Source organism: Hypanus sabinus, chromosome 28 (genome assembly GCF_030144855.1).
Source record: "Hypanus sabinus isolate sHypSab1 chromosome 28, sHypSab1.hap1, whole genome shotgun sequence".
Lineage (NCBI taxonomy): Eukaryota > Metazoa > Chordata > Chondrichthyes > Myliobatiformes > Dasyatidae > Hypanus > Hypanus sabinus.
In genome coordinates this window covers 25213689-25231800 of record NC_082733.1, presented here as the reverse complement: position 1 = coordinate 25231800, position 18112 = coordinate 25213689, and the positions used below count along the sequence as shown (strand labels likewise).

The 18112-nt window shown below is 39.7% G+C and overlaps 1 protein-coding gene and 1 long non-coding RNA gene across 7 annotated transcripts in view; one reads left to right on the top strand and one right to left on the bottom strand.

The window, feature by feature from the left end:
* Positions 1-18112, bottom strand: part of LOC132382495 (WD repeat-containing protein 72-like) — a 502802-nt gene that overhangs the window by 5572 nt on the left and 479118 nt on the right. The gene's annotated exons all lie outside the window — the stretch shown is intronic.
* Positions 1-18112, top strand: part of LOC132382500 (uncharacterized) — a 58854-nt gene that overhangs the window by 19944 nt on the left and 20798 nt on the right. For 2 of the 6 annotated variants that reach the window (XR_009508358.1, XR_009508359.1), the window contains one exon: positions 2554-2711. The exons of the other annotated variants lie outside the window; for them this stretch is intronic. This is a non-coding gene — a long non-coding RNA (uncharacterized LOC132382500). The remainder of the gene's footprint in view (positions 1-2553; positions 2712-18112) is intronic. 6 annotated transcript variants of the gene reach the window in all.

The window sequence follows — 18112 nt, the reverse complement described above, 5'->3', positions numbered from 1 at the left end:
TGGAAAGCTGCTTTCTACTGCACAGGTATGACCACACTTCATGATCCCTGGGTGCATTTTCCAAGGCTCTCCAATTTTGTACCTGCATCTCTTACACCACTAGCGTACAAGATTTCTCTAAACTTTAAAGCCAGTTCAAAACTACTTCTGTGTGGAAACATATCATTAATCTGGATTGTTTTTGAAGTTGTGTAATGTGGCAGCCTTTCTGTTTAACAAAGCTATCTTTACTTTATTCAGTAACTCATATGGAGTACATTTTTCATCTGCTCTCCAGGGTTTTAATAAACCCTTTGAAGCCTGTAGTGGTGCTCCTTATCACAAGGCATCATTGATACGAGCTAACATTTTCAACCTGTTTCAAACCCTCAAGATCAGGAATTATTAAGGAACTTTATTAATCATAAATAACCAAATGAAAGCTGTACCAAATTTGTTGAGTTTAGGGATTGGGAATGATGTAGGCTTTTCAATTTAGATAATATTGCAGTTGTTCAAGGGATAATCTGTGTTGTTAGCTCAAATACAACACAAAATTCAAACTAGAGATTCAAACTAGAGGACATGATTTGAGAGTTAGGGGGCAGAAGTTTAAGGGAAACACGAGGGGGTATTTCTTTACTCAAAGAGTGATAGCTGTGTGGAATGAGCTTCCTGTAGAAGTAGTAGAGGCCAGTTCAGTTGTGTCATTTAAGGTAAAATTGGATAGGTATATGGACAGGAAAGGAGTGGAGGGTTATGGGCTGAGTGCGGGTAGGTGGGACTAGGTGAGATTAAGGGTTCGGCATGGACTAGGAGGGCCAAGATGGCCTGTTTCCGTGCTGTGATTGTTATATGGTTATATGGTTAAAATAAGAGAGAGAGAGTTTTGTATCACACTGCAAAGCCCACATTTCACAACGAGTACTCATTTTTTTCATGTTTGTTTCCCAAAAGAAATATTTCGGTAATGCTTTTGCATTACAGTGAAGAATTGGGAGTGATTGGACTCAGGAGGGGAAGACTAGTAAATTCCCTTCACATTTCATAAGCAAGCAGCTCATAACAATAATGACATGAGATTGACAGTGTTTGTCAGATCAGCGAGTATGTTGCAGGCAGGGGAGCAAAAGATGGAAGGACAACCTACAGTAAATGTTCATACCTCGGCTCTGAACTGATTCATTCTACAACCGATTTCAAGAACTCTCCATCTCATGTTTTCAGTTTTATCTATCTAGCTGTTATTTGCACAGTTTGTCTTCTTTTACACATTAGTTGTCAGTCTTTGTGCGTAGATTATCATTGATTCTATTGCACTTCTTCATTTTACTACGAATGCCGGCAAGAAAACGAATCTCAAGGCAGGACATGGTGGCACGGCAGCATAGTGACCAGCACACCGTTTTTCAGTACCAGGTTCAATTCGTGCTGCTGCCTGTAAGGAGTTTGTACTGTTCTCCCTGTGAACGTGTGGGTTTCCTCCCACAGTCCAAAGACGTACTGTTGATAGGTTAATTGGTGATTGTAAATTGTCACATGACTAGGCTAGGGCTAAACCAGTGGTTGTTGGGTGACATAGCTCAAAGGGCCAGAAGGGTGCAACAAACACGAACGAATATACATACTTCGATAATAATTTTACTTTGTACTTTCAATATGGCATCCCACAATAATAGGATTAGAATTCCTAATTAATTGAAAGTGTGCATACAAGACAAAATATAAGAATTTCAGATTATTATTCTGAAATTATTTTTATTAACACTTAGTAATGCATCTAACTGTTCATTGCTAGCCAAGCATACAAATTTTTCCGTCGAGCTGCTTTTTGGATTAGTTCCACACTGCATAATATTTATCACGGGGTTCCTATATTCTGTCCTTTTATTTCTGGATGATTGTGGTCCGATAAAGCAGGATGATTTGAAAATATAGGTTTGAGGCCAAAAGCAGAGCACAATTGAATCTTCACTCATGCCACACCTATCCCAGCTTGCAGTGTGCATTGTTGAATCCTGAGGTAATTTGGAAAAAAAACGCACCACCAGAGTCATCAGGATTTAGAAGCAGGTGCACGCACTGGGAATGCTTGACTGCAGGACGTGGTAGATTTCATTCACAGTGGCATGTGTTTTGTTCCTTTTAATCAAGCCCTCTGTCTTAAGGCTTCTGTAGAACCTGCAATACCATCCTTTCTTACAGCTACAAGCAGCTATTGGTCAAACGTGTGGTAAAACAGACAAGGACTTTCATATCACCCAACTGTCAACACCACTTATTGTGACTATAAACAAGGAACACTGGCTATAATGAGATTTATTCTTTGGTGGTAACTGTTACCGATGTGAAGCAGATCCAAGTACTTAATCATCCTCCTTCGCCCCTTCACAACCGCACCAAAAAAAAAGATAATTCCAGGAAGGTAAGTATATTTAAAACCAGCAAGAAGTTAGATTCCGGAATTATATGAGCCGCCCTGTCTCTCAGTACACACTCACTAAGTGTTTTTCACTTACGCCTTCAGCTGACCGCTGGTGATGTAATTTTTGGTTTCTTTAATACCCGTCGCAGGTGCCAATTACAGTGCTGATTCTTAGTGGGAGAGTACACTTTGTGCAAGAGAAGCATCAATTATTTCTGAGCTGAGAGGGAGTTTGGATCATTATGAGAGAATACAGGAACTCGCAGCAAGGAGGGCACACAGAGAGACGCAATACAAATCCAATAAGGTGTGTATTCATAAAGTGCTGTGTCTGGCGTGCAAAGGATGAATGCACAGGAGTTGCTTTTTTTTTCCCACTTCCCTCCCCACCAACACCCCACCCCCACCTCCCTCTGCTTGGCTTCTACACTGAGGGAACCATCAATTACTCTTATCCTCCTGCACTATCTCATCTAAGTTCATTTTCAAGATGAGGTTTCCTAGTCAGACAGTGAATGTCCAGTCCTCTTCCTGTCCATCAATGGGAACCCTGCTGCTTCCTTTAGATTGACAGACTGCGTGTAAATCAATAATAAATTATCAAATTGCTGCCAGCACACATCACTGGAAATTTTGCTCCAATTTGTCGGACCAAAAGCGAACACGTATTCCACATAGGATTTGCATATGCAATGCAGTGCAGGGATCGTTTCTGCCGAAGCTTTATTCCGTGCACCGGCTGGCAGGAACTGGATAGCTGTTCAGTATGCAAACAGCCTCCTGGCCTTCTGATCAGGGCAACGTTCTCAAAGAGTAAACAAGGTTCAATTAGCAAAATTACCAATCAGCTTAACAGACACATCTGCCATTCAGTCACTATATAAAGACCAATCAAAGGGAAGAGGCCATAGGGAAACTGGCAGAATTATTGCCTGGGCAGCAATCAGACTGAAAATAAGGAGTGACAGAAAGGTTAACACTTAACAAGGATGCTGAGAAGTGACCAGGTTTCACAGATGAAGGTCGGGAAAGGGAGGATATATGTTTTATTACACAAATGGCGGTGTAGTGGAAATCATTAGCGAGAAGAAAGAAGGCATGCTGCCAAATGATCGCTTACTGCACGCATCACTAGTATGAAAGATCCCTGAATCAAACAAGGTAAACCTCAAAGCAATCATAGAAGAGCATAAAATCACCTGGCAGAAACCTGAAGGAAGCATCTATTGTATTTTAAAAAATATAGAGACAATGGGCATCAATAACAAGATGAAGCAAACTGAGAAATGAAACATCAAACCAGAACACATTTTAATTCTGAAGCAGCAGCCATCAAGCGCATCTCTCCTTCCCCCTATTTTGTATGCATTCAATTTACGCAAAACTTATGTTTTTGTCTTCATCCTGATCGATGACCTTAGAGTTAACCTTATATTGAGCCAAGAAACAAGGAAAAATTCATTGCTGAGTGCAGCTCTTAAAGTCACCACTGCACAGATTTGCTGCAAATACAGGCGCCTCATACCATGTCTGCAGAGTAACTAATAAGCGTCTGATTGAAGTTTTGACTTCTATTAGTCCAGCCAAGGCCAGAGCTATTTTCTTGGTCTGAATGTCCAGGGTTTAGGCTCGGTCCCTAGAGGGCAGGCAGGAAATACCAATAGATAGAATTAAGAGCTGCTGCCCTGGCTGCCTTCTTCCTCTTATTAATTCAGTGTCTGCATTGCTGATAGTTTTATTGTACAGAGGCTGGGAGAGTTCTTATTTTCATGTTTCAGAGCTTGATGAGAAATCAAAACAGAAAACTGGGAGAGAGAGGTTATTAAATGATGATGTGTGGAATTAGTATTGTTTCTTTTTGATTCTGGCTTTAGTGGAAGTTAAAAATTCCACTTATCTCTGTTTTATAATATGTGCAAAGATTTGACAAAAATTTGACAAAGATTTTTCTGCGCATTATGTGGACCCTGAATGGATGTGAATGAACAAAAAAAAATCTATAGAATTCTCTAGATTCAGTCTTGTGGTCACAAAGGATACCAATCTGTGAGCAAGGAACCATGGGATATTGTTCCCAGCAGGTCAATAAAATGACGAATGGGTCTGAGCTCAGCAGCAGCGGAGGGCACAGTCTCTATTCTCTGTTGAAATAGCTGAAAAGATAAATTAATACTGAAGTAGACAATATTGGATTGGACTGTCCAGGAATGCACCAAAATAGACTGGAGTAGATTACTATAACAAGGCTTCTAATCTTCAGTCAGGCAACTGGTCAACGCAGTAAGCATTAAGGTATATACACAGAATCGTGCAAATCCGTGAAAACAATCTACGCCTTGTATTAATGCTAATTAATTGATGGCACTGAGGACATCTTCTTGTTTAAATACTCCAGTAATGTAATTTGCCATGGTGATGGGAGAATTTCATTTGCTGCATATTATATTCATCTTAAACATCTGATTTCATGCCAATCATCTGTTGGTCTACTTTATCACAATTAGCAAGTACTTTCAGCAAAACCACAAGCCCCAAATCATTGACCAACATCAACCTTCCTGGTCCCTCACTACATGTTGTGGTATTTAATAGCCGTGGCAATTACTGTAAATGATTTTCATCCAGATAGTTTCCCCCACCCTCTCGTGACCCTGTTGTTTTTTTTTTCTTCTTGAAACCCAACCATTTCCTGCTTTAATCCTGCCTTTGATTTTAAATCCATGGTGTCTATTCATATCCAACAAAAATGTGGAATCGGTCCGAAGACTCACCCCTAATGTGAAGTTGACTTTTTTTTGGTGGAGTCCGGAAAATATTCCTTAAGAGTTCTGCTTGAATTTGTAATGAAATTTAGCGATGTGTATTTTAAAGTCTATTAGCCAGGTCACCAGAAGCAGCAAACCGAAGCAATCGTCACCATGATTTTGCAGTCAAACAGCATATGGCAATTTTCAGTTCAGCAGCAATACCTATAGACCAGGATCTTTTACTCAAAATTAAATTCTCTATCTCAATCAGATTTTTCCAGCTTCCTTTCCACTTTTGGTAACCAGGTTGACATACTATCACTCAGATATGCCCCACCCTATGATCCAGATGTTTTCAATAAACTGGATGATATTTTCTTTAATCTCTCTCTGTCTCTCCCCCTTCCTCTCCACAAGCTATTTTGAACCTATCAATCCTCTGGTTACAGACCACCTGCGACAAATAGAGTTCCTTGGATGTAAAGATCATTACCAGTTCACTCGCTGGAGCCACAAATTTATCCATGTGCAATCTCCATTCTATCAAAAAAAGTTACACAAACTTCGTATTCAGTCTCAACACTATTGAACTTTATTGCTCCATTTCCACATTTTAATGGTCTGTATAATGTAATTAATTCTAAACCTTTTCAAACCTCATTCACTGGCTCAAGCCTCAGTGGAAATCATATATTACAGGTGTTTATCAAGTATCATCAACATATTGAACTTGTGAACAATAGGTGGAACTTTTGACCTCTGCAAAAATTTTAAAACAGGTATTGCTGGATTAGCTGCCGATTACAAGTGCTGTCTGATCTTCTTCTCCATTGATATAAACAAAATGAGAACCGTAAAGATGCTTAATTGTACTAACAGGCTTAACGGGCATGCAATATTTTAGTCATAAATACCTGCAGAGTTTTCCATTTCCTCTAATGGCTCAGAAGTAAATACCCTCCAAATGATATTTTCTGGAGTGTCTCCAACATCTGGTTATCCACTCTGCATTTGGCTGCTGAAAACTGGGCACAGAGTTTGAGGTTTAGCCGTTCTGAGGTTTTGAACAAGTTTGCAATCACCTGTTGGGTGTTTTCTCTTTATCATATGTATGACTAGATCTTCTCACTGCCAATTTGAGTCGACAGCTACTTTCATGAGGTGCCTAGATGCCTTATGCATTCTGCACCATTGTCCAGAGTTATTTCATTTATCCTGTCTATTTCCCTTTCCTAAGCTCAATCTATTGCTTTAGTCCACCTTCAGTTTGACTACCACTCACCTGCAGTAACTTCCCGTCAATTTATCCAGGTCTCCATACTTGGCCCATTCTGTACAGCTTGAAAGCCTTCTGAATCTTCTTGTTTTTTTTAAGAAACGGTTCAAACCTTCCTATCTATTTATGCATACGAAAAGCAGAAACACAGTCACCACCAGCATATTTGAGGCCCCTTTTGACGTGGGTGGTGGTCTTACCATGTCTTACCAGTTCTTAAAAACTGGAAAGCTGGCCACACAACTTTGCCTTTCAGCTCCTCCAGGGAATAAAATGTGCCCTCTCTACATTTTATGGCCTCAATAGAAAATTGGGGAGGGGATGAGAAAACAACTTTGACTCTTTGAGTTGTTCAGGTTTATTGATTCACAGCTTTGGATGTCAGCACCAAGACCAGGACCAATTTATATGTGGGTAAAGACAGCAGATTTAATTCCCCTAAAGATATCATCATCACTATTTCACAAAAGGAGTTTGATGCATTTACAACAAATGAGTAGTTATCCAGTCACTGTTATTGATACTACCTTTCAGATTATTTAATTGAATTTAAATTTGCCAGGTAGAGATTGAAATCATGTACCATTTGAAATCACGACTGCAAATCTGATGGTTTGACTATGGTAATCTCATGATAGTGAGAGCAGTGCTTCCAAGGATGATGGAAGCAAATTCAGCAATCTACATCAGACGAATTGGACATATACTGTAGTTAAGAAACAAAGAAAAGTTCAAGACTATAGGGAAAGACTGGGGACATAGGTGGCCCAGATACAATGTAAGGATGGACTGTTTGTGTACTTGAGTAACACAAGCAAAATGTAATTATTTGTGTACTGATTCATTTTGAGGCCAGTTCCACCTTTGATGGCTCTCTTAAATGGCACATGCACTTCCCCTTGTGCGTTTGGGTATGCAAAACCTTGCCCAAATTATGCAGATCCATTTTACTTATGCTCTGGCTTTGCCAAATTATGATAATCTTGGAAGCAGTTTTGTGCTTTCTCGCCTTTTAGAGCAGGAGTTCCCAACCTGGGGTCAACGGACCCCTTACTTAATGTTATTGGTCCATGGCAGTAAAAGGGTTGGGATCCCTTGGTTTACAGCTCAATGACTAATGATTAAATATTATTTTCCAAGTTGAATCACATGCATCAGTTTGTGTTAGCAGTCAGCTAAAATGTTTTACTTACTCTATCTACATACGATATGTTTCATATAAAAATATTCAGCATACCTGCAGTATTTAGTATTTATTTCTGGTACAGATTTTTGTTTGGTTTTATTGAAGGAGTGCTTAAAAATATTAAATTGCTTTTTTTTCTGAGTAGCTATAGAAAATCACAAGTATGCAGTCTGATTATTGAAGCTTTTAAACCTCACAAATGCAAAACGCCTTCTCAGATTTAGGCAGCGTCACTAATATTTCATGCAGCTTTGGCCAACTGCCTCAGGTTTGATGTCCACTGCCAACCTCAAAGAAAGCTCCCCGTGAAAATCTATTGATCTCTGTGGCTTAGACTTCCCTTGTCCAGATGTCAGTTTCTGTCAGGCATCACTTCAAGGAGATTCCTGGCATCCGGCAACTGTGATTACATTAACCTGGCTGAGCAGCCAATTACAATGAGGGAGTCTCACAGATGGGAAACCATGAAGTATAAAGCATCCTTTTCCCGTAACAGAGTGGAACATTTTCAAGTGATTTTACAATTTTTTTTGTGAATTTGCTGATTTCATTATCACATTGAAGTAGTATACAAAGCAAGATGGCGGGACACTTTCAGGAACAACTTCTTCCCCTCTGCCATCAGATTTCTAAACAGACAATGAATCATACCATGATATCTACTTTACTAGTTTTTGGATCTCTTTCTGCACTGCTTAGTTAACTTTTTAAAAATATATTTATTATTGCAATTTGTAGCATTTTTCATATAGCACTTTACTGCTGATGCAAAACACCAAATTTCACGACTTATGCCAGAGATATTCTGATTCTGAGGAGAATTTAAACTATGGATGTCTGCATTAAATATTGCATTGCCTAAAGTACCAAAGCTTGTCTCAGTTTCTGGTGCAATAAGGGTGACCATTAACTGTTCTGACATTGTTACAGCAACAAAATCCAGGGCACACTCATGGGTGATGGGATTAGAACAACTTTTGTATTATTCTGTCACTCCACATAACTGCTGCCAAAATTACCCTCTCACCCTTTGCTCACAGTGAAGGGGTTAGTTATTATGTTTCTAAACTAACTTAAGTGCATCACACTTTAAAAAAAAACTTCAGAGGCTGTCTTTTGAAACCCAATTTTTTTCAATGCTTCTGTCCAGTTGACTTATTCTGCCTGTAAATATTTACAGCAAAATAGAGTTGTACATCACTACAGGCCAGCAATAAAGAAAGAAGCTCCTCTGGGATAGATCCTTCACTGCAACCTCCATCAAGAAAGGCATATCTCATTATGTAACCCTGATAGTACAGCAGTCACTTGCAAGCTCGGCATTTTATCTATTGTGGCATTATAAACCTTGGCAAAAACTCCAGAGCATTCCTAAGTGCTCCACTGATAAAACCATTCCTCAGATTTATACAGTATGTTATATCAAAAGAGAAGCCACCAAGAACATGGAAGGAGTGCAAGCAGATTGGCTGGTTGAGCTGGGCAAACTATGAGGCAGCAGGACTTGGTTGAGAATTAATAAAATGCCAATTTTGATACTCCTCCCATTACACAAACCTTATTTCTTCATTTGGTACATCTCTGTGGTGGCATAGAAATTAACTCTGCCCTAAGCTAGGTACCCTGTAATTGAACAAATGCTGGTGGTTGTGCGTTGTGTCTGACCATGACAGAAAATTTGTGCGGGAGAGTTTAAGAATGGAAAAACTACTGCAGTGGGGCAATTCCACACTCTCGACCTCAGAAGTCCGGGGTGAATGGTACAAACATAGCCATATATAAAACATGTGCTATATTGGCCAAACATCTTGGAGGACTAAGTCTCTGTCAGAATCAAATGACTCACAGTAAAAATTATTTTACCATTATGTGTTTATCCATTTTCAGCCATTTTAAGGAGAAATTTGTGGCCAGAGAAAATCAGATACACTCTAGAATTTAGATCATTGTTATTGGCTGGTGCTCATGATATTTACATGTTGAAGTATTTAAGAGAAAAACAAGTTTGAATGATCAAATTTAGGGATTCATTTTAAGAATTCATCTGTGAATTCAGCAAAAACGGACAATGATGATTGCATTTCTGGATTGATATAAAAACTTTGAGATTTATTGAAGGGTTCTTTTTGTGGGTGAATTCCAGTTGGCTGCTAGTTTGTTATTTGGAACAAAATCTTTTTAGAAACTGTGTATCAAAAACATTCTTTTCAGAAATTTTGTGTGCATGTGTGTCTGTTTTGCTAAATTATAATGAAAAACACACAGTTCCCTGGTATTGTAACACAAATCCAGGACACTTTCTCTAGCTGTGTTATTCCTCCGAGACGTGCCGTGAACTTTCAGGGTGATGTTATGTGACCTCAAGTAGTGATTGAAGAGTTTATAGTCACAGTGAATATTATAAGAAAATGTTACAAGTGAGGCTCAGAACTGATGCATTAAATAAGAAGCTTGGTCATTCAATGAAAAATGTGTGCTTTGAACATTTTTCAAGTGAGGAAGAGAATTCTTTCATTTACCTTTCCTTATTCTGTGTTAGCTCCTGTTGTCCTTTGCGTAAAGCTTTTTAAAAAAATTCCAAATTGTGCTCCCTGTGAATTTACAATGTAAAATATAAACATGGCGAAAATAGCACTTTTGTTTATTTAAGCTGCTTCTCGTACTTTTCACTATACAATACCTCTAAATACATGAAGTGCAAAGTAAGATAGGCATCAGCGCAAGTTTCCAAGTATGGAACGCCCTTTCCACATCCGTCCTGTGCTGACCTTTCAGAGATATAGCGATTCAGTCTTGGGGAGAGAGGCCTGCCACCAAGACTCACCACAGAGATGTCAGCATTACAAACTCAGTTGGTAAAGTCCTGCTCCTTTTAGATATTCTTGGAAACTAGTGTCCTTGGGAGCCAAATGATGGCACCCTGGCTCCTTGCTCAATGCATTTAATGTACATGGGGGGCTCGTACAATCCCTGTTAACAAAATCTACTGAAAATCGGAATCAGCTTTATTGCCACTGGCTTGTGAAATTTGTTAAGAATCATATACTAAGTACAACACTTCACATCAACTTCACCATGTATCAAAACCTTTGAGTGTCCTTGATATTCAGAAATATATACTGATTACTAAGCATAAAATGTAGAGCTTACTACATTTTGTAAATTATGCATGTTCTGTTCATCTTGATTGGGATTGTCATTTTATTTCTAATTACTAGAACTCATTGCTTAATTGTAAATCCACAGCTTTGTTAATTATGTATTATCGCATTGTTAGGCATTAGCTTTCGTCAACAGGCTGGCCATTTTTAGCTTGGTTGTACATTTCATTTAGTCGCTAGTAGATAGGAGCACTTGTTAGAAGCCGTAGGAATTTCAATCAATATTTGAATCTGCCTTTCGTAAGAATACCAAGAAGTACTGTCTTTACAACATGTGTACTGCAACATGTTGGTGAATAATAAAACCACCTTCAACTACAGCTGTGCTGGGTTAGAGTTATTTATCTGTCTAGCTCAAGAAAACATGGACTACTCTTGAGTGAGGGTTGAAGAATGCATAAAACAAAACAAATCAGATGAAAATGTAATAAAATCAATGAAATAATTGAAAATGTTATTGTAATCACAAACTGTCCTCATTCTTTTACTACCCACCTAAAGGAGAGGTCATTTACAGTAACCAATTAACCTGGTAACCAGCATATTTTGATGATTTGCTGGGATGCTTTCCTTCAGAAAAGTTGGTTGAGTTAATGGAGATCTTCAATGTTGAGTTTGACAGAGATATCATAAGATGTTTCACCTATGGGAATTACCTCACCGAGGGTTTGCTAAATCAATAAGTCCAATAGGGGATTCATGCGATGCTTCTCTCCTGAGAGAATGGCTAGCAGATGAAACTCACCACAAGAACTTTCCTCATAAATGCATAATCAGGAAAGAAATCAAAGGGTATATTGATGGGGTTACAGCATGCAGGGCTGTGCAAAGTGTAAACATCAGCTTGGATATGTTAGGTTGAATTGCCTCCTCTGTGTTTAAAATGCTTGGTCTACAAAGTTCAAAGTAAATTTATTATCAAAGTATGTATATGACACCGTATACTATCCCGAGATTCATTTTCTTGCGGGCAGTCACAACAAATACAAAGAAACATAACAGAATTAATGAAAAACTACAGACAACAAAGTTGTACAAACAACCAATGTGCAAAAGATAACAAATTGTGCAAAAACAGAAAGAAAAAGGAAACTAGTAGTCAAAAATAAATAAGTAATAAATATTGAGTACATGAGCTTTAGAATTCTTAAAAGTGAGTCCACAGGTTGTAAGATCAATTCAGTGTTGGGGTGAGTGAAGTTATCTACTCTGGCTCAGGACTCTGATGGTTGAGGGCTAATAACTGTTCTAAACATGGTGTTGAGAGACCTAAAGCTCCTGAACCACCTGCCATAGAAATAATTAACAGAGTATAATAATTATTAAGGTGGAGGAAGATTGTTTAATATTTTAAGATGATTGCTAATGACATTATTGTTTATTGTATTATTGTAGAGTTTTGGGAAGCTTTTAAAAATCTACAGAGAGCAACTAAAATAATCATTAGGAGGGAAAAGATGGAATATGAAAGCAGACTAGCAAACAATATCGAAGTGACAGTAAAAGCTTTTTCAAGTATGTAAAAACTAAAAGAGAGATGAGAGTGGCTATAAGGCTGCTAGAAAATGAGGCCGGAGAAGTAATAACAGGGGCCAAGGAGACGGGAGACGAACTGAATGAGTATTTTTCATTAGTCTTCACTGTGGAAAACACAAGCAGTGTGCCAGACGTTGAAGGGTGTGAGGGAAGAGAAGTGGGTGCAGTTACTGTTACAAGGGAGAAGGTGTTCAAAAAGCTGAAAGACCTAAGGGTACATAAGGCACCCGGACCAGATGAACTGCACCCTAGGGTTCTGAAAGAGGTAGCTGAAGAGATTGTGGAGGCATTAGTAATGATCTTTCAAAAATCATTGGACTCTGGCATGGTGCCATAGGACTGGAAAACTGTAAATGCCACTCCACTCTTTGAAGCATCAGAAAGGAAATTGTAGACCAGTTAGCCTGACCTCAGTGGCCAGGAAGATGTTGGAGTTAATTGTTTAGGATGTGGTTACAGAGTACTTTGTGACACAGGACAAGGCAGGAAGAAGTCAGTATGGTTTCCTTAAGAGAAATTTTTACCTGATGAACTAAAAATGAGAAAGTGCTAAAAATTAATATTACTAAAGAAATGTGATTGGAGAATTGAATGGACTTGAGAACTGACAAATCCCAAGGTCGTGAGGTTTGAAAGAGGCGGCTGTGGATTGCCCACTCTTTTATGTTGGGGTGCAGTATATTAGACTGGAGAAACTGCAAGTGATTTGTGGCCTCACCTGAAATGAGTCCCTAAATGATGGCAAGGGATGAAAGCAGGTGCTACATCCATAACTGTTGCAAGGGTAAGTGCCGTGTAAAAAGGATTTATTTACTGTACACTTTTTAATGCTCTTATGCATTACATTATGTGCTTACAAAATGGTTTCTTTTACCTTGGAGACCTAATGCACTTTGTGAGGATCCTTCTTCACTCCTCAGGGCTCATCCCTTTAATTCTTCATTCCGCTCCCTCGACGATCTACCTGTCTATGATTTTCTGATGCTGTTCCAAGAAGGCTGAATGTATGATTCAGAAACCACAATAAAATTCCATTTGGGCACATTGCAACCTTCTGAACTCAACATCAAATGTAACTACTCCAGAACAGTTTGTATCAGAACCTGCTGTTCTGGTGAAAAGTTGTGGAAATATTAACTATTTTTCTTCCTCTTTCCACAGACACTGCTTGATTTTCTGGGCATTTCCAGCATTCTCCTATAGTTTTAACTGTAAGCAAGATCTTGAACCTGTATCTATAGCATTTGCATGACTTCAGCTTTCCTCTCATTTTAATCTCTCTTATAAATTTATTATCAAGGTTGTTTTTTAAACTGTGGAATCACTATGACAACCCTGACCTCACCGTCCTAGAGATAATATTTTGCCATATATGATTCTTTACTACTGTGTGGCTAGGCAGACTCAAACACTATCTATAATTTGCTGAAAACACATCTATTGTTGGTAGAATTTCAGATGGTGACAGGATGGCATACAGGAGTGAGATAAATCAGCTGGTAGAGTGGTGCTGCAGTAACAACCTTACACTTAACGTCAGTAGGACCAAGAAATGACTGTGGACCTCAGGAAGGGGAAGTTGAGGGAGCACAAACCAGTCCTCTTTGAGGGATCAGTAGTGGAAAGGGTAGCAGTTTCAAGTTCCAGCTGTCAACATCTCTGAGGATCTATCCTGGGCCCAACTTATTGATGCAATTACAAAGAAGGCACGACAGTGGCTATATTGTCTCCAAAGGATCTCTCAAATTTCTACAGATGTACAGTGGAGAGCATTCTAACTGGCTGCATCACTGTCTGGTATGGAGGGACCACTGCATTGGATCAGAAAAAGCTGCAGCAAGTTGTAAACTCAGCCGGCTTCATCATGGGCATTTAGCATCCAGGGCACCTTCAAAATGCAAAGCTTCCATCTTTAAGTGCCCTCATCACCCAGGACATTTCCTTTCCTCATTGCTACCATCAAAGAGGAGGTGCAGGAGCCTGAAGACACACACTCAACATTTCAAGAACAGCTTCTTGCCCTGTGCCATCATATTTTTGAAGGGACAATGAACCCATGAACACTACCTCAGCATTTCCCCCTCTCTTTCTGCACTATTTTACAGTACTTAATTTTCTATTTTACATATATTTCTTATTGCAATTTATAGTTATGAATTGCAATGTACTGCTGCCACAAAACCACACATTTCATGACGTATGCCAATTCTCAATGCAATTTAAAACTATTATTTTCTCACTTTTCTTGTTCTATTGAAGGACCTTCTCTTTTTACAGATGCTACCTGACCTGCTGAGTGTTAGTAACATTTCTTTTTCTTATATTGCAGTAATTTGAGGAACATAGAGTAGATGAGGATGAATTCATGGATTTGGAATTTCAGGGGGCTCTTGATAAAGTAAATCACAAACACAAGAAAGTCTGCAGATGCTGGAAATGCAAAGGGCATACACTAAATCCTGGAGGAACTCGGCAGGTTAGGCAGCTTCTATGGAAAAGAGTAAACAGTCGATGTATTGGTCTGAGACCCTTCATCAGGACTGAAAAGGAAGGAGTGAGATGCCTGAATTAAAAGGTGGGGGGAGGGGAAAGAGGCTAGCAGGAAGGTGATAGGAGAAGCCAGGTGGGTGAGAAAGGTCAAGGGCTGGAGAAGAAAGAATCTGATAGGAGAGGAGAGTGGATAATAGGAGAAAGGGAAGGAGGAGGGGATCCAGGAGGAAGTAATGGGTAGGTGAGAAGAAGTAGAATGTCAGAGTGGTAAATAGAAGTGGAGGGGGGGCAGAAGGATAAACTGTGTTCACTGGAAGGAGAAATCGATATTCATACCATCAAATTGGTGGGTGTGAGATGGAATGAAAGGTGTTGCTCCTTCACCCTGAGGGTTGCCTCATCTTGGCACAAGAGGAAGCCAGAGATCAACAGGTTGGAGTGGGAATTAAAATATTTGACCACCGCGAAGTCCCACTTGTGGCAGATGGTGCTGGGGTGCAGGTGCTTCCCCAATTTATGATGGTTCTCACCAATGTAGAGGAGGCTGCAATGGGACCACCAGACAGCAGATTTACAGGTGAAGTGTCGCCTCACCTGGAAGGACTGTTTGGGGCCCTGAATGAGGTGAGGGAGGAGGTGTACGGGCAGGTGTAGCACTTAGGTTGCTTTCAGGAATAAGTTATGGAGGGAGATTGGTAGGGAGGGATGAATGATAAGGGAATTATGGAGGGAGTGATCCCTGCAGAAAGTAGAGTGGGGGAGAGGTAAAGATATGTTGAACAGTAGGGTCTATTTGGAAACAAAAAGTACACTGCAGATGCTGTGGTCAAATCAAAATGTACAAAAAATCTGGATGAACTCAGCAGGTCGGGCAGGATCCTTTGAAAGAAGCAGTCAGCGTTTCGGGGCGAGTCCTGACAAAGGGTCTTGACCCGAAACGTTGACTGCTTCTTTCAATGGATGCTGCCCGACCTGCTGGGTTTATTTGGAAATGGTATAAGGGTTCCCCTCCCTCTACTATTGATGACACCCTCATTCATATCTCCTCCAATTCCCACACATCTGCACTCACCCTGTCTTCCATCATAATAGTGATAGAATCCCTCTTGTCCCCACCTACCAACCCATCAGCCTCCGTATCTAACTCATTATTCTCTGCAACTTCTGATTTCAATGCTTAAGAGAAGTTTGGGTAGGTATATGAATTAGGGGTGTGGAGGGCCATGATTTGATACAGACTAGGTGGGCTGAAGGGCCTGTTTCTGTGTTGTGCTTTTCTATGACTCTATATAGGGGTTTGATATGACCAAATCTAGAGTGCTGCCTACATTTTCTATTGAAAAGCGATATACTGTGCTTCAAAAGAGGAAGTGGAATGAAGATCAGCCAGACTGGTTTCTGTGATGCAATGTGAGATAAGGCAAGCTGCTCTTCACATGTGAGAAGAATACAAAGTGTCTTCACTGAAATGTTCAAAATTCTGAGAGGATTCAACAGAGTTAGACCCAGAGAGGTTGTTTCATCTGGGCAAGGAGGCTCAGAATTAAGAGGCAGGCCAATGAGGATTGAAATGAAAAGATATTTCTTTATTTACAGAGTGTTAAATATTTGGAATTATCTGTGGAACTCTTTGCCACAGGTAGCTGTGGAGGCTGTCTTTATGTATACAGCATTTAAGGCAGAGGTTGATAGATTCTTGAGGGGTCAGGGCATGAAGGATATGGGGAGAAGGCAGGAGACTGGTGCTGAGAGGAAAATTGAATCAGCCATGCTGAAATGGTGGAGCAGACTCGATGGGTCAAGTGGCCTAATTCTGCTCCTATATCTTATCGTCTTATGGTCCTAGGGAATTCTCTAGCACAAAGGCCTTGCAGGCTCAGTTATTGATTTTGTCTAAGACTGATATTAGTAGATAGACAACAGGAGATGTTGAAGAATTAAAGAATACAAAGATAAGGCAGCAAAATAGCATTGACCCCAAAGATCAGCCACAGTATTGCTGAAGATGAGTTTTGAGGAGCCAACTGACTTACTCTCATTCCTATTTCTTATATATTTCCTATTTAAGTTGATGGATCTGCTCCATCACACAGCAAAGTTAAAGGTTCCTCCATATACTGTATACTCTTGCTATCCTCATTAAGAATAGGACAGGATCCCCACTAATTCTCTTACCTTTTGAGGAATATTATAGGACAGGACGAGTAAACCACTCCAGCCTGGTTTTGTGATACTTGTTATAAGTGCTCCGTTCTGAAGTGGGTTGACAAAATACTGAACCCTTCTCCCCAAATGGGCATGGTTTCTCAACCAGTTACTGCCAACGATCGAGGCATTGAAATAGCACTCTGTGATGTAACGAAACTGGTAAACACCACAACGTAGTTGAAGTAAATTCTTCTGAACATTATTTCAGCAAAAACTATTTTAATGGTGAATGGCAGAGGACCTCATGCACCATGTTCCTTTGGTAGAAAGGCCTTCTAACTACATTTGAGAGTGATGGTGAGAAATGTTAGACTATACATACATTGACTTAGATAGGGGCTAGGTACAGGGAATGGCTAAAAATCAAGTGGCATGCCTTGAGATGTGATCTTTATTCTTGCTTAGACATTAAGATCTAGGAGCAAATTAGGCTGTCTGGCTCATTGAGTCTGGTCCGCCATTCCATCATGGCTGATTTATTATCCGTCTCAACCCCATTCTCCTGCCTTCTCCTCATAACCATTGGTACCTTTACTAATCAAGAACCCATCAACCTCCAATTTAAGTACAGTACAGTATGCCAAATGGCTTGGCTTCCACAGCATACAGTACTGTGCAAATGTCCTAGGCACGTAAAAATATCCTGTAAAACAAAGATTCTTTAAAAAATAATGAAACAAAAAGTTTCTAAATATCAAAAAATTACTATAAAGATCAGTAAACTATAAAAAACAAAATCAAATCAATATTTGATATGAACACTCTTTGTCTTTAAAGCTGCCTCTATTCTCTCAGGTACACTGTCGTACAGTTTTATTAGAAAATTGGCTGGTAGGTTGTTCAAAGCATCTTGGAGAACTTGCCACAATTCTTCTTCAGATTTTGGCTGTCTCACTTGCTTCTGTCTCTCCAGGTAATCCAAGGCAGCCTCAATGATTTTGAGATCAGGGCATTGTAGAGGAGAGCACTGTCACAGAGTGGTTAGCACAACACTTTACAGTTGTAGCAACACTGATTTAAATCCCGCCACCGCCTGTCTGTAAGGAGGTTGTACGTTCTGCCTGTGACCACTTGAGTTTCCTCTGGGTGCACTGGTTTCCTCCC